General features: G+C 49.8%; 1 long non-coding RNA gene across 1 annotated transcript; it reads right to left on the reverse strand.

The window, feature by feature from the left end:
* Positions 1-8,562: 8,562 nt before the first annotated feature.
* Positions 8,563-16,156, reverse strand: LOC125173340 (uncharacterized). Its single transcript, XR_007155000.1, has 3 exons — positions 16,041-16,156; positions 15,611-15,721; positions 8,563-8,652 (listed from the first exon to the last, which is right to left on the reverse strand). It is a non-coding gene; the product is annotated as an uncharacterized LOC125173340 (long non-coding RNA).
* Between the last annotated feature and the right edge of the window lie 373 nt (positions 16,157-16,529).

Raw genomic sequence — 16,529 nt, forward strand, 5'->3', positions numbered from 1 at the left:
CCAGCCCGAGCCGCTTCAAGCCGCGGGGCGGGGCCGGGGGCGGGGCCAAGGCCCGGCGCCTCCGGACTCGGGAGGAAAAGAGCGGCTGGAGCTGGGGGGCGTGGCCTGCGGCTGGGGCGGTAAGGCCGCTCAGGCTCGGCGGGTAGGTGGGCGGGACCCCGAGCCCCGCCTCCCGAGGGGGCGGGAGGGAAATTCCCCCGGGGGTCGGAGCCTGACACCGCCTCCCGCCGCAGCGCGGGCGCGTCCTCGCAGCTGCCGCTGGCGCTCGGCCAGGTGACCTCATGCCTTGGGCTGGCCTGGGGAGGCGAGGAGGCGCCTCCCGCTCTGTCCCGCGCTGCAGCCCACTCGACTCACAGCCCTTTCCCCCTTCCCCGCAGCGGCCACCTCCCCAAGTCCTTCTGTTAGGCGGAGCTGCCTTCCGGAGGGACAACTTTTCGGAAAGTTTTCATCCCCTTAGAAACACCTTTTTTTTTTTTTCCTCCTCCGACTTCTTCCTTTTTCCTTTGACTCTCCTGTCACTTCTGTCTCGGGAGCCAGCATATTGACAAATATTTATGAGGCCCTCGTGTGTTCCAGGCCCCCGGTGGTGAACAGTACGGACAGGATCCCTCTCCTAGAAGCTACAGTCTGGAACTGCAACCCCAGTGCCGGAAGGCTAGTAAGGATTCCCAAGCCATTGTCTGTGTTCCTCCTGCCTGGACTGATTTCTCACCCCCGTTCACCTGGAGTGCATCAGAATCACCTGGATGCTACACTTGGCCCTGCTTTACCCATCCAATTCTCCTTCTCCGGGGAAGGGAGAAATTCACATTTTAACAAGCATCAGGACAATTTTGATGTAGGTGGTCCTCAAACTGGAAACACTGTCCTGGGTTTTAAGCCCCTGGAGACAGAAACTGTGATACTTTTTTTTTTTTTTTTTTTTGTAGAGAGAGACAGCACGAGCCGGGGAGGGGTAGAGAGAGAGGGAGACACAGAATCCGAAACAGACTCCAGGCTCCGAGCTGTCAGCACAGAGCCCAACACAGGGCTCGAAATCACAAACCGTGAGATCATGACCTGAGCTGAAGTCAGACGCTTAACCAACTGAGCCACCCAGGCGCCCCTGTGATACTTTGAGCCAGGCAGAAGGTATGCACCCAGTCCAGGTTTCCTACTGTTGAACACTTGGGGAAAATGTCACCCCCTCTGGAAAGAGTTACTTGTTCCCTCTTCTGGCTTTAGGTAATGCTTGACTCACAACTACTTCTCACTTACCAGGTTAAGTTGAATGATGAAGGCCAGACGTGGGAGGTTTGTCTCTCTACACCCTTAGCGTATTAACACACATTGGTGTTGGAACATATTGAATGTATGCATGAAAATATAGTGAAACCTGCAGCTTCTTCCTCTCCCAGCTGGTAGCAAGTTGCTCAAGTGTTCTTGTAGGGACTCTGTTAAAGAGACAGTGTACCCCAGAGGTTAGGAGCACTGCTCTAGAGTCAGAGCCTCAGTTTCACTATGGCGCGGTGGGGCCCTGTTACCAGTCTTTGCCTTTCCATGTGTGCTGCTCAGTCAGTGGTGGCTGTTATCAGAGCCTTGGGCCTTATACTGTCCCTGTTCCCCCCTGCGGGCAAGGATGGCGTCATGTTCAACTCCAACTCCCTCCGTGACCAGCTCGTTTGTTGGAAAGGACTAAATGCTAGGAAGCTGCCCCCCGAGATAGGGACTTGAACCTAAAACAAACTGGAGTGCCTGTGTGGACTCTGAACTGAACCCAGTGTTAGTTTTTCACAAAATTATGAACTGAACCAAAGTTCCCTTCCCGCCGCCCCCCTCCACCCTGCCGGAACAGCAACCAAAATGGACCTCCAGTTCAAAGCAGTTCCAAGTCTAAAAGGATCAAATGGCACTTCAAAGAAGGCCCCAAACTGTCCCTGGGGCCAAGGAACAGTTCAAGACATCCTATTTTCTAAGGCGTGCCTGAGGGTTTGTCGAATTCAGTTTGAATCAGCGAACATTCCCTGTGGTGTCTGTTGCAAGTCACGTGCTGGCATCCTAGCACCAGGATACAAGGAGATGGGGAAGGCGGGGAAGCAGGAGAAGACCAGGGCTCTTTAGACTTCCTTGACTACACTCAGCTCTTACCTGAAAGGAAACCATTCTCCTCCTTGGGACGCTGAGGCAGCGACAGTCTCTAAGACCCAGACCCTGAGCCTGTGCTTAGAAACCCGGTCATAGTCACTCCTACCCCGGCCCCCCCGCCCCATTTCCACCCCATAGGCTCACAGGGATGGGTAGAGAGGGGGTGAGTAGGGATGTTTCTGCAGGGAGGCTCCCTGAGCACATTGTATTCAAGTCTCGTTTGCCAACTGTGAAATGTATGCATATTTTGCATTCTGTACTCGTGTTTGTTTTGGTAGCACACACACAAACCTTAAAGACGGGTGGAGATGTGCTCTCTTTCCCACCTCCCCCCACACCCTTGTGACCTCATCTTAACTGCTCTCCCCTTTGCTCTCTACCCCAGCCACACCCACCTCCTTGCTATCCCTTGAACAAGCCAAACGCACTGTTGCCTCAGGTCCTTTGCGCTTGTTAATCTACCTCTGTGGGACATTCTTCCCCCAGAATTCCCGCAACTCCCACTCCCTTGCCTCCTTCAGGCCTTTGATCACCTGTCACCCGCTCAGAGATCTCCCCAAGTACCATCCTGTTTGCCAGTGCAAGCTGTTCCGTTCTATCTCACCCTACCCCCTGCCATTTCTCTCCGTAACACTTACCACCCTCGGTCATACGTTTCACTCACTTATTCGCATATTGTCCGGCTCCCCCAACTAGACCGTAAACTCCATGAGAGCGGGGATTTTTGTTCCATGTTGTTTATGGCTATATTTCCAGCTCGTAGGACTGCTCATGGTACGCAATAAAAACTTATGGGATGAGTGAGTGTGCCCTGTTGATCTACAGTTTCCTGTACCCCTGGCTTGCCCTTTGCAGGGTCCTGCGTGTGCCCAGCCTGAAAAGCCAGGTGGTCTGTGTTTGTTACGATTGCCACTTGACGAGGAGTCAGGTTTTCCAAAGGACCAGATGGCGCCTCCAGAAAACTTCCCCGAATGACTTCTTCTTCCCTCCTCCCACTCTTGATTATGTGGCGTTATTGACTGACGGGCTCAACCCCCTTTCTATAACTTTCTAGATAGTAGACAGGGGTGCTATGCACGCGGACTCTGGGGCCAGACCGTCCGCTTTCCAGTCTTGCCTTGTCGTCGACTAGCTCAGCATAACGTATTTAATCTCTCTGCGCTTCAGTTTCTCATCTGTAAAATGGACCTAAAAATCAACTTGGGTAAGTTACTCAAGTACGTTCCCTCGTCACTACAGCAGACAATATAAGAGAACCTAACTCCTAGAGTCACTGTGAGGATTAGGTGAGACAACATTGGTGCAAAGTATTTAGTTAAGAAGCATCTAAGAAATGTTAGCGATTGGGGTACCTGGGTGGCTCAGTCGGGTAAACATCCGACTCTGGGTTTCGGCTCAGTTCATGATCTCTGGTTCGTGAGATCGAGCCCCAGGTCTCTTGGGATTCTCTCTCTCCTTGTCTGTCTCTCTCTCTCTCAAAAATAAATGAGCAAAATGAGGGTAATTACAATACCTGCCTCATAAGGTTGTTATGGAGATTATACAGGTTAATAAATGTAAAGCATTTGACACAGTGCCTGGCGAATAGTAAGTGCTCAGTAAACACTAGTGGTTATGAATGCTCTGCTCTGCTTCCCTCAGTGCCTGGCATATGATGTAGGATAATAATCATCAGACTAAGTGAAAGAATCAATCACATAAATTTCAAACATTGCTTTTTAACTTCCCACCTCCTAAGTTCATATTGTTCTTTCTCTCACTGCACGTATAATAGGTGTTCAATTATTCTTCGGTGATGTCAATCAACCCAGCTATGGAAAATCCCAAGGCAGCTTTGAATTTCAGCTATGTCCCCATAATGTGAATTAGGTCCTATAAAATCTCGCTAATTGCACTTAGCCATAATTCTGGCTAACGTTTAACCTGAATGCTGTGTCTATAGGAGCAGCAACCTGTCCAGCCTCTCTATAGATCTGGGCTCACCTGGAGGCATCAAAGTCACTCCACAAACACAGGAGCTGGACACAGCCTTTCCAGGCCTTTCCAGGCTCTAGGGATAGAGTTCCAGTGTGTGGGTCCAAGGACGGACATGTTCATCCTGGCCACAAACCCCAGTAGATGGACCTTCATTAGGAAAAGGACCACCCAGGTACCATTTGAAACCAGGGTACCGTGGAGAAAACTGAAGTTCAGAGAAGTTAAGCAGTTTGCCTAGGGTCACGCAGCCAATGAGTGGCAAAGCCAATAATCAGACCCAGATCTCTTTATCCATGTTGCCCATACCCTGGCCAACCATCTGCTTATAATGCTGGTCTTCAGGTTCTTAAGGGTGTTTAAAAAAGATAGTACATAGGGGGCGCCTGGCTGGCTTGGTCGGTGGAGCATGTGACTCTTGATCTTGGGGTTGTGAGTTTGAGCCCCCGTGTTGGATGTAGAGATCACTTAAAAAAAGAAAGTCAAATCCAAGGGAAGAAAGCATGGTACATAAAGTTTTTAGCATGGTGTAGACATTCAAAAACTATCATCTTCGGGGCGCCTGGGTGGCGCAGTCGGTTAAGCGTCCGACTTCAGCCAGGTCACAATCTCGCGGTCCGGGAGTTCGAGCCCCGCGTTGGGCTCTGGGCTGACGGCTCAGAGCCTGGAGCCTGCTTCCAATTCTGTGTCTCCCTCTCTCTCTGCCCCTCCCCCGTCCGTGCTCTGTCTCTCTCTGTCCCAAAAAAAATAAATAAAAACGTTGAAAAAAAATATAAAAAAATAAAAAAACCAAAAACTATCATCTTCTGCTTCTTCTGCACAAACCCCTCCTCAACTCAATTTCTCCTTTGCCTCATGGTCCTGAGGTCAAAAGGTGTTGCATAACAGGTCTTGGCTCAAATTCCAACTCTGCCACTTACCAGTTTAGGCAAACAGTTCCACCTTATTGAGCCTCAGTTTCTTCTTCTGCCAAGGGTCGGAGGCTTATGTTGAATCAGGGAAGGCAGGGAAAGTTTACACAGATGTGAGAGACCATTATTCATATTGAAAAGAATTCACTAACATGCTCACAGGATCTACTGGGTTGGCTGCCTTCAACATTACTTCCAGAGAAAAACAGCCTAGAGGAGCACAAGAGGGGGGAGGGGCAGAGAGAGAGGGAGACACAGTATCGGAAGCAGGCTCCAGGCTCCGAGCTGTCAGCACAGAGCCTGTTGCGGGGCCGAACCCACAAACCCACAAACCGTGGGATCATGACCTGAGCCGAAGTCGGAAGCTCAACCGACAGAGCCACCCAGGAGCCCCAAAAATTTCTTTTAGAAAGAAATAAATAGTTGAAAGAGCATTCTGAGTGCAATTAAGCCTAAACTTGGGGACAGTTGCCTTTCCATTTCTGCAGTAGGGACCTCGAGCAGGGCGTGCGCTTTCACAGTCTAGGTTTCCAGCCCGGCCACAGTTCAGTGGGAGAACTCACGTCTCCTTGCTTCGCATCTCTTTTCCACTGTCTGCATCCAGCTCCCTCCCTGCAAGGACTGATCTTGAGGGTGGTGATCTAGCCTCTGATCCTGGCCCCAGCACACTCTCTCTCCCTCTCTCTCTCTCTCTCTCTCTCTCTCCCCCCCCACACACACACAGTATTAAAACCATTTGGGTGCAATGCACATCTGCTTCCCTGGGAACAGAAACCCTACCCTCAGCCCCTTCCTGCCCTGCTGGCCTGGAGACTGTCTCGTCTTGGGAAAGTTACAGGTTTCATTTTGTCACTTGGAAGCCGCAGCAGCCAGGAAGGGAACCCGAGTTGACTTGGAGCCAGGGCCTTAATTGGATTGGATCCCTGTGGAGGCCATTAGCCTCTTGCTGCAGCTTGGCAGGGAGGAAATATTTCCTCCCTCACCCCAGTCCCCACTTGCACACGTCCCAGCCAAGATCTTCAGTGGCCTACCACCCAAATAAGGTCCTGTATTAAGTTTCCAATTATTATGATCCTCCTTTCCATTCGAGCAGCTTTTTACTGTTTCCAGGCACTAGCAACCGCCGTGTTAGGAGGAGGCTCCTTTGATCTCTTCGTTCAGTTATGCCATATATTTTTATTGAGGGCCTACTATGTGTCAGGCACCTGCTCCAGGCCCAGGTCAGACAGCATCTTGGCTTTCCCGAAGATTACATTTTATTTGCGAAGACAGAGAATAAGCCAAGACCCAGGACAATTTGCCTATGTCAGGAGGTAATAAGAGCTACCATGAAGAACAAAGCCGAGTAAGGGGATGGGGAGGGGTGCTGGGGGCAGGGAGGAACAGCCTCTCTGATAAAATGGCGTTTGAGTAAAGACCTGAAGGAGGTAGGACAATATCTGGGCAAACAGTGCTCTAGGCAGACAGAACAGCAAGCACAAAGGCACTGAGGCAGGAATCTCCTCAGAGTATGGAGAAATGGTAAAGAGGCAGCTAAGAAATCCCATGTCTGGACAGTTTGGTGACTTGTTTGCTGACCAATTCAGTGGCTTTTACCCACTCCTCTGCCTAGTGAACACTAAAGACTAGCAGAGGGTTTAGAAAAATTTCTTTAGCTGGGTAACAGAAATCATCCAGGATGATAAATAACAACCCCCCCACACACACACGATACATACATATATATACATATATATATATATATACACACACATTCCACCCAAATGGATGGTTTATGTGTGTGTGTGTGTGTGTGTGTGTGTGTGTATAAAAGTACTCCTCATTAGAAGACAGAAGTAGCATTTTTTAGCTGAGTACTATGCTTGTAACACTGCACATTGGGCTTTCAATAGGAGGAAACCGTGACTCAGAGAAGACATGTGACTTGCTTAAGCCCACACAGCCAGGGGTTTGAATGCGGGTCAGGTTATATGCCTGTCTCCTCTGTAGCCCGTGAGCATGGTGAGGGCCCATCCATGTCTGTCCTCTTTACCCTGGCACAAAGCACAGGGCCTGGCCCGGGAGTCGATGCTGACAAAAGTGCTGATTATGTGGCTGATGATCTCTATCTTCAAAGCCTGTTCTGATTCTAATATACCACTTGGCTTCCCCATTAAAATGTGATCCACCTAATCATTGAACTATTCTGCAGCTGTTAAAACGATTGCTTGCTTAGGGCAGCTGGGTGGCTCAGTCAGTTAAGCACAGGACGCTTGGTTTCAGCTCAAGGTCACGATCTCGTGGTTCACGAGTTCGAGCCCCACGTCAGGCTCCGCGCTGGCAACGTGGAGCCTGCTTGGGATTCTCTCTCTCCCTCTCCCTCTGTCCCTCTCCTGCTCACACACTCTATCTCTCTCAAAATAAATAAACTTTAAAAAATGATTGTTTGTTTAAATGAGACATAGTTCATCCATAGAATGGAATAATACACAGTCATTGAAATGATGTTGAGGGTTGCTGAGAATAGATCCACGGACAGAGTCTGGCCACCAGGGTGATGGCATTCTATCTATACCTCTGGCCTCCGCTCAGTGCCACTGGCTACTCTCTTAGCCCATACCCCACTCCTACTTCACCCAGGCTCCAATTTCCTAGTCAACCCTAACACAGCAGCCCGGAGGCTCAGAAATGATAATAGTGATCATCACCATCGTCATCATCACCATTATTATTAGATAGGACACTATTTGGGGAGGTTTACGGGACACTCAATATGCGCCTGATTGAGTGGGTTACAAATACAATCTCATTTAATACCTACAACCTCATTTAAGACCTGCCATACCTACGACACGAGTGGAGTATTCTTTTTTATTTAAGATGTTACTTTTAAGTCATCTCTACACCCACCGTGGGGCTCGAACTCACCACCCCGAGACCAAGAGTCACGTGCCCTGCCAACTGAGCCAGCCCGGTGCCCCTGAGTTTGAGTATTATTAGTGCTCCCCATTTTGCTGAGGATAAACTGAGGCTTAGAGAGATTAAATCACTTGCCCAAATCAATCAATCAATCAATCAATCAATTTGAACCCAAGGCTCTTCTGACCGTAGATGGTGCTTTGCTGCACCGTCCTTCCTTCTCCCACCACCCGCAGCCATCTGTGTTCAGCAGTCTTCCCCTAAACGCCTGCTCTGCCCTCTGCCCTTTGCCTCAAGAATATGGCTGTGACCTTCAACATAGACAAACAGCTCTGACCACAGAGGGTCTCCACCCAGAGCTTTGTGGCCCTGAGTCAGATGAGCAGCTCGTTTCCTACTGTCTGAAGGTGCCGAGGATGCCAAGCGGTTGCCCCGGGAGAATCCCAGGCCTGGGTAGCCTACTCCCCGGCTGTTTCCTTGCTATATAAGAGCAAACGTCGACAGTCCTCTCCAGCCATACATTTGGACTTGAATAAGGACGTCTCTTGTCCATCCTTGGGCATTCACAGTTCATTTATTTGGTACTTTGAGGCCCGAACAATCAGTCCTTTAGATCACAGCTAGGTAGCAGAGGGGGCGTTAAACTATTTGAAATTCAAGCAGTCAGCTGTATTTTTTTCAAAGCTGAGACGTGTCCTTCACGCTTCCCCAGTGCTGAGCCGTGCTCGTGCTCGTCGGAGGAGCCCTGCAAAAGGGGAAAAGGAAAAGCAGCAGGCTGATGTTTTCGCAGCTGCATCCCACACCCTGGGGGGCCACCTTCCTCGCTTGCTGGAGGCTTGGTGATACCTGCTGGCACACAGAGCTAATGTAATGTCCACGTCTGGACAGCCAGGGGACGGTCCCCAACAGAAGGGCAACAGCCTTGCCTGAGCTGATCACAGACATGGCCAGGGACCTGAGGGATGAGCCCAATACTATTTTCTTCTCCCATTTGGTTTACCTCTTAGTTTTCAGGTGAGATTCTGGAAGGAATCCTTTCTTCCCCTGCCATTCTCTTCAGCTGCTGGATACACCCCACCAGGGCAAGGACCAGAATCCCTGGATTCACCCAGCGGGGCTCCCACAGGAGTGGGCATGTCCAAATGCCACAGAATGCTGATATAGGCCCCATCCCAGTCCCTCAACAGGGGAGGGCGACAAGAACAAGGAAGGTGAAAGGGGGCCGGGCGCCTCATCCTGCTGATCAGAAATAAACACTACAAGAATCAGCAGGAACAGGATATTTACATGACCTTAAAGTGTCCCTACAGATTGCTTATTGCTTGCAAGGAGGAAAATTGTAACTTCTACGGTGGAGAAAAACCAGACCACCTCTTAACTGTTGCTCGAATTGCGCACCACTCTCTCCAGGCAGACAGACATGGGCGGAAGGGGTGGGGGGGGGGGGGGGGGGAAGTGATGCATACAGTATCAGTTTTGCAAATATTCCAGCTGAGAATGCGCAACCTGTATCTAGTCAAGGAGACATCAGACATACCCAAATCGAGCAACATTCTATAAAATAACTGGTCTGTATTCTTCCGAATACCAGCGTCGTGAAAGGCAAGGCAAGGCGGCTTGCTGTTCCTGACTCAAGGAGATTAGAAAGACACGTCAGGCAACTAAATGCAATGCGTGAACTTGGCCAGATCTCGTACTGGAGGGAAAAGAAGACCGTAAAGAACATTCCTGGGTCAACTGACAGCATCGGAATACGGAGAGTAGATTAAAGTATTATGTCAATGTTACATTTTCTGGATTTCATAGCTGTACTGTGGTTGAGTAAGAGGATATTTTTGTTCTTTAGAAGTACATAGTGGGGCGCCTGGGGGGCTCAGTTGGTTAACTCTCTGGGTCTTGGTTTTGGCTCAGGTCATGATCTCGCGGTTCGCGGGTTCGAGCCCCACATCAGGCTCCACGCAGACAGTGCCAAGCCTGCTTGCAATTCTTTCTCTCTCTCTGCTCCTTCCCCATTCGTGCTCTCTCTCTCTCTCTCTCTCTCCCTCTCAAAATAAATAAACCTAAAAAAAATCGCATACTGATGCGTTAAAGGGGAAAGGGGCATCAATGTCTGCAATCTGCTCTCAAATGGTTCAGAAACAGTAATGTGTATTCCATAATTATATGTATCTATCTATATGTCTATATATCTACCCATCTATCTGTCTCTATTTACCTATCATTAAAAGAGAGAGACAGAGGGAGAGAGAATAAACATGGCAAAATGTAAAAAAAAAAAAAAAAAAAAAGTGAATCTAGGTAAAGGGTATTTAAGAGCTCTTTGTATTATTCTTGCAACTTTTCTGTTAGTTTGAAATTATTTTATTTTTTTTTTGTTTTTATTTTTTTAACGTTTATTTATTTTTGAGACAGAGAGAGACAGAGCATGAACGGGGGAGGGTCAGAGAGAAAGAGGGAGACACAGAATCCGAAACAGGATCCAGGCTCTGAGCGGTCAGCACAGAGCCCGACGCGGGGCTCGAACTCACGACGGTGAGATCGTGACCTGAGCCGAAGTCGGACGCTTAACGGACTGAGCCACCCAGGCGCCCCTGAAATTATTTTAAATTAAAATAAACATCATAGGAGTTCAGAGGGGGGAAAAATTGGATCCCCAATTGAAATCCAGGGAGTTCTTCCCCTCCTCTTTGAGTGAGTAACAGAACATTCTATGACTTCTCTCTTTGAAGGACTTTTTGTGGGTTCGTTGGTTCCTCTTTTGCTAAGAGCCAGGAAAACACTCTAGTGCTCTTAAAGACTTTTTTCTTTTTTTTTTTTAAGTTTATTTACTTATTTTGAGAGAGATAGAAAGAGGCAGAAGGAGAGAGAGAGAGAGAGAGAGAGAGAGAGAGAGAGAGAGAGAATTCCAAGCAGGCTCCACATAGTCAGCTCAGAACCTGACAGCTTGAACCCACGAACCATGAGATCACAGCCTGAGCCGAAACCAAGAACCAGATGCTTAACCAACTGAGTCACCCAGATGCCCCTAGCCCTCTTAGATCATTACCACTGGGACCACCAAGTCTGGCCATAAGGGATGGGCTTCCCAAGTGGGCCAGGTGAGAAGCATGGGGAGCACAGGCACACCCCCCTGTCATTCCAAAGTGAAAAGGCAGAGATTCTGAGCCTCTGGGACCCATGTGGAAAGTAAGGAGAAAGAAAAGGCTGCACATGATTCCTCCACATGATGACAGAAGCCTAGCACCCCACCTCCCTTTGTCTCCAGTGGGGCTGAGAATCAGCCGAACGAGAAACCACCTTTTTTTTTTAATTTTTTTAATGTTTTTTTACTTCTTTTTGAGACAGAGAGAGACAGAGCATGAGCAGGGGAGGGGCAGAGAGAGAGGGAGACACAGAATCCAAAGCAGGCTCCAGGCTCTGAGCTGCCAGCACAGAGCCTGACACGGGGCTGGAACTCACGGACTATGAGATCATGACCTGAGTTGAAGTCGGATGCTTAACCGACTGAGCCACCCAGGCACCCCCCAGACGCAAGGATGTTTAACATAGATATAAACTGAGCACCTGCTATGTGCTGGACATTGCTCTAGGCCTCATGAATGCCATAAAAATAGAACACAAGCTCTCACAGAACTTCCATTCCAGTGGGGAGTCAGGTTCTATTAGGAAGAGACAAATAGATACATAACATGTCAGGAGGTCACGTTCTGTGATGGAAAAGTAAAAGAAGTTAAGGGGATGGAAAGTTTACCCATCTGTGAAATGGGGTATCTACAGGTATCTCACTCACACCCTCATCACAAGGATTAAGTGAAGTCAAGTATAGAAAATGCTTAGGGGCTCCTGGGTGGCTCAGTCAGTTAAGCATCTGACTTCAGCTCAGGTCATGATCTCACGGTCGGTGAGTTCGAGCCCCACATCAGGCTGTGTGCTGACAGTTCAGGGCCTGGAGTCTGCTTCGGATTCTGTGTCCCCCTTTCTCTCTCTGTTCCTCTCCTGCTCATGACCTCTTTCTCTCAAAAATAAATAAGTATTAAAAAAAAAAAAAAGTGCTCGGTGTTTAAGACAGAGCGTTAAATACTTTACATGCTTTGTAAATGCTCAAGAAGTGTGTATTTGTTTGAATGGATCATTTCGTTTATTTAACAAGAATCTCTTGAGAAGTTTTTAACGTGTACTAGGCCCTGAGTGGGTACCAGGGTGATATAGCCCAACTGCGGCGTTCAAGCTCAAAACCGTCTAGAGGGGGAGACAGATAACAGGCAATTCCGAATATCACGTGATGAGAACCAAGCCTTATCGAGTGCTTACCCTGTACCAGGCACTATTTTGAGCATTTTATCCGTGTTGAGTCATATAATCTTTTACAACAACTCTGAGCTTAGCACTCTTTCACACATGAGAAAACCGAGGTTCCGAGAGGTTAGGTAATTAGCCCAAAGCTACAGGCATTGCAAAAGGGGCAGAGCTGGGATTCTGAACTAGGGGACCCCAGTGTGTTACGGGAGCCCCGAGGAGGCCCCTGACAGGACTGATCAGGGAAGGCTTCTTGGAGGAGGGCCCATCGAAGCTCAGGTTTGCATCATGGGTAGATATTAGCTGGGCAGTTGGGGAGAAGGACTGTTCAGGTTGTGCGTGGGCCCGAGGGGAGAGAGAGAAGGCTGTTGTGCTTCCCAGCTATTAGTCTGAGATGAGGAAGCGGAGAGGATGAGTCTGGACAGTAGGGCAGGGCTGGTCAGGGAGGACTTTCTACCGTCCGAAGGAATGTGGCCTTTCTCTTTGGTGTGGAGGTGCAGTGAGGAGCCGGTGAAGAGGCTGCCTGTCCTGGTGGGGGTCCACCAGGTTGAGTGGAGTGGGCAGGGGGCACCCCCACGGTTCTGCTCCCTGAGCTGGTAGGTGCCCACTTTGATAGAAACAGCCACCTGGCCGGGGGACTCCTCATCGGACCCGGGGTCTCTCCAAAAGGGGGTCACCTAGGGGCGCCTGGGTGGCGCAGTCGGTTAAGCGTCCGACTTCAGCCAGGTCATGATCTTGCGCTCCGTGAGTTCGAGCCCCGCGTCGGGCTCTGGGCTGATGGCTCAGAGCCTGGAGCCTGTTTCCGATTCTGTGTCTCCCTCTCTCTCTGCCCCTCCCCCGTTCATGCTCTGTCTCTCTCTGTCCCAAAAATAAATAAACGTTGAAAAAAAAAATTTTTTTAAAAGGGGGTCACCTAAACAGCCAGAACAGGGGTACTGGGCCAGTTGCTCAGTCAGTTAAGAGCCTGATTCTGGATTTTGGCTCAGGTCATGACCCCACGGTTTGTGGGTTCGAGCCCCGCGTCGGGCTCTGTGCTGACAGTGCAGAGCCTGCTTGGGATTCTCTCTCTGCCCCTCCCCTGCTCTCTCTCTGTAAAAATAAATAAATAAATGTTAAAAAAAAAAAAAAAAGAACCAGAACAGAGAATGAGAGGGGGAGCCCATAGCTGGGTCCCTGAGATGGCAACTGTGGGACCTAATGGAAATCTGGGGCTTGGGTCTGGTTGATATTCTTTTTTTTTTTTTTTCAACGTTTTATTTTTATTTTTGGGACAGAGAGAGAGACAGAGCATGAACGGGGGAGGGGCAGAGAGAGAGGGAGACACAGGATCGGAAACAGGCTCCAGGCTCCGAGCCATCAGCCCAGAGCCCGACGCGGGGCTCGAACTCCCGGACCGCGAGATCGTGACCTGGCTGAAGTCAGACGCTTATCCGACTGCGCCACCCAGGCGCCCCTTGAATGTTTATTTTTGAGATAGAGAGAGACAGAGCCCGAGTGGGGGGAGGGGCAGAGAGAGAGGGAGACACAGAATCGGAAACAGGCTCCAGGCTCGGAGCCATCAGCCCAGAGCCCGACGCGGGGCTCGAACTCACGGACCGCGAGATCGTGACCTGGCTGAAGTCGGACGCTCAACCGACTGCGCCACCCAGGCGCCCCAAGGGTCTGGTTGATATTCTTGACTAAAAATGAAACAAAGCAAAACTTTCTGAGGGCCCCTGGCTGGCTCAGCTGGTAAAGCATGTGACTCTTGATCTCGGTTCTAAGTTTGAGCCCCATGTTGGGTGTAGAGATTACCTTAAAAAAAAAAAGAAAATCTAAAAAAAAAAAACCCACAAAACACTTTTTTTGGAAAGGTTATGCAAGCATATGGTAAGATAAGTAAATAATAATTCAAGCAGTCCCATGGAGCCTAAGCCCAGAGGCACCCCCCTCCCTCCACCTTGGTCTCTCATTTCCCCTCCCCCCAGCCCTGCGCTTGACCATTTTTCTGGACTGCCTTCCAAAGACATTCTATGCATATATGCACAGGTTTATGTAGATGCGTCCCAGGGAGGAATTTTAATAATGAATCTTAATGTTCTTCTTTGGTGGCGGCGGGGAGTCCATTAAAAAGTAAAATATGTTCATTGTAAAGAACATGGGGGGAGAAAAAACACAAAAAGGAGAAAAGCAGAGCAAAAGCTGAGCCGCAAAGGCAATCACCGCTCACGTTTTCAATCACCCCAGGATTTCTGCTTTCATAAGAAAACCAAGTAACCTTTGAGGCACCGCCTTCCCTCCCAGCTGCCCCCTCCCAATGGCATGATATTTGGAATCATGCAGATTTTTATTACTTCAGACGAGAAAACGAGGACTGGGAGAACTAGGCCTGTGACGCTAGATCTCCCGGCTCTAGAGCCCCCTTACACTTCGGGGCCCCCACCCTTTCCCTGTCTCTCAGGCCTCAGGAGGGGGGTCACCTCCCTGCCCACCAGAGACAAAACCTGGCTTCCCGCCTTGGTCTGCCATTCTCTCCTCCCGCCGCTGGGATGGGGACCCGGTGAGGGAGGGACAAGGAGTGTTACGAGCCCCGGCTTTGGGGTCAGAGTGCCCTTGGCCAGCTCTGTGACCTTAGGCAGATCACTTAAGGTTTCTGTATCTCCCCCTCTCTCCTGCCCGAGTAGTGCTTGCCCATGGCATGCACTCAATGCTTTTATCATTCCGGTGCTCTCGGCCAGAAGGTGAGGTGGATAGGAGCCCGTTCCGTGTTCTGAGGGCCATGTCTCCACACGCCCTCCCTCCCTCCCAGGCTACTCTGCCCCTTAAGCCCCAACTTCCCAGAAGCGTATAGCTCTTTGCTCATGCCGTACCCTCTGACCCTCTTCGCAGGCTTTCCAGCCTGAGGAAATCTTCCTCAGACTCCAGGATTCAGAGGCGAAGCCTCCAGGGATCCTCCCACAAATAAACCTCCACCCTCAGTCCAAATAAACCTCTTCCTCCTCTGGATCCGGCACGACCGCACAATGGACGAACGCATTGTATTCAAATGATTTGTGTAACCCAGGGATCCCCCCCCAGACCCTCCAGTTGACAGGGGTCACTAGTTCTTTAAAGTTGCGTCCACAACCGCTTTATGAGTTCCCAGCAGATCCCTCCTCTGGCCAGCCCCCTTATTCTGGGAAAGCTTGCCCCAATATCAGTTCCAAGCATGCAGGCAGAGAAGGCAAAGCTAACCAGCTCCTGGCATTGTTTCAGTGCCGTTACTGGTCCAGGGATGACCGCATGACACAGCTTGCCCAGTCAGACTGAAGGGAAGCCCTTGGATGTCCCGTTTAGGGGCACAGCCTCTTCCTCTTGCCGGAAGAGTAAGGAAGCATGTTTGTCTAGGGGCTGCGGGCAGCCATCTTGTCATCAAGAAGGTAGCTAACCTTGGACCGGATCCAACGTGTAGAGTCAGAGACAGAAATCTCCTGGGTCCTTAGGCCACCGTCGAACCACTGAATCAATCCATCCTGAGGCCAGGAATGCTCCGGGACTTCCTGTTGGTGAAATAATAAATTACCTTAATGTTTAAGCTTGAGTCGGGTGTCCACATCACTTCTCACACCACAAGAGCTCAGATTGAACTTCTCGAGCACTTACGACGCATCAGGCACCGTTCTGAGAGCTCTGCATGCAGAAATTCACTTAGCATTCACAGCTACCTTCATAAGTAGATGTGATCCGGGTCACAGCTAATAGCACAGTCTCTGGACCGAGACCTCCTGGGTTTTCATACCTCTGCTACCGATTGTATAAACTTAGCCAGCTGCTTACGCTTCCTAGTCCTCAGTTTCCTCATCTGAAAATAGCACCTACCTCATAGGGTTGTAGTAAGGTTTAAAAGAGGACAATCCAGGGGCGCCTGGGTGGCTCAGTCGGTTGAGCGTCCGACTTCGGCTCAGGTCACGATCTCGCGGTCCGTGACTTCGAGCCCCGCGTCCGGCCCTGTGCTGACAGCTCAGAGCCTGGAGCCTGTTTCGGATTCTGTGTCTCCCTCTCTCTCTGACCCTCCCCCGTTCATGCTCTGTCTCTCTCTGTCTCAAAAATAAATAAACGTTAAAAAAAAATTAAAAAAATAAAATAAAATAGGACAATCCACATAAAGTACCTGTATCAGGGCCTAGTACCTAGTAAGTGATGAAAAACTTAGTCTTTATGTTATTGTTCCCATTTTGCAGATGCAACCAAGGCTCAGAGAGTCTATGACAGGACCTAAGTTTACACTTGCAGTAAGTGTGTCAAACCCGCATCATCTATCTCTACGGTCTGCAGTCTTAACTGCAGGGTTCAAAGCCCCAGTGCCTG

The sequence above is a fragment of the Prionailurus viverrinus genome, chromosome C1, assembly GCF_022837055.1.
Source record: "Prionailurus viverrinus isolate Anna chromosome C1, UM_Priviv_1.0, whole genome shotgun sequence".
In the NCBI taxonomy this organism is placed as follows: Eukaryota; Metazoa; Chordata; class Mammalia; order Carnivora; family Felidae; genus Prionailurus; species Prionailurus viverrinus.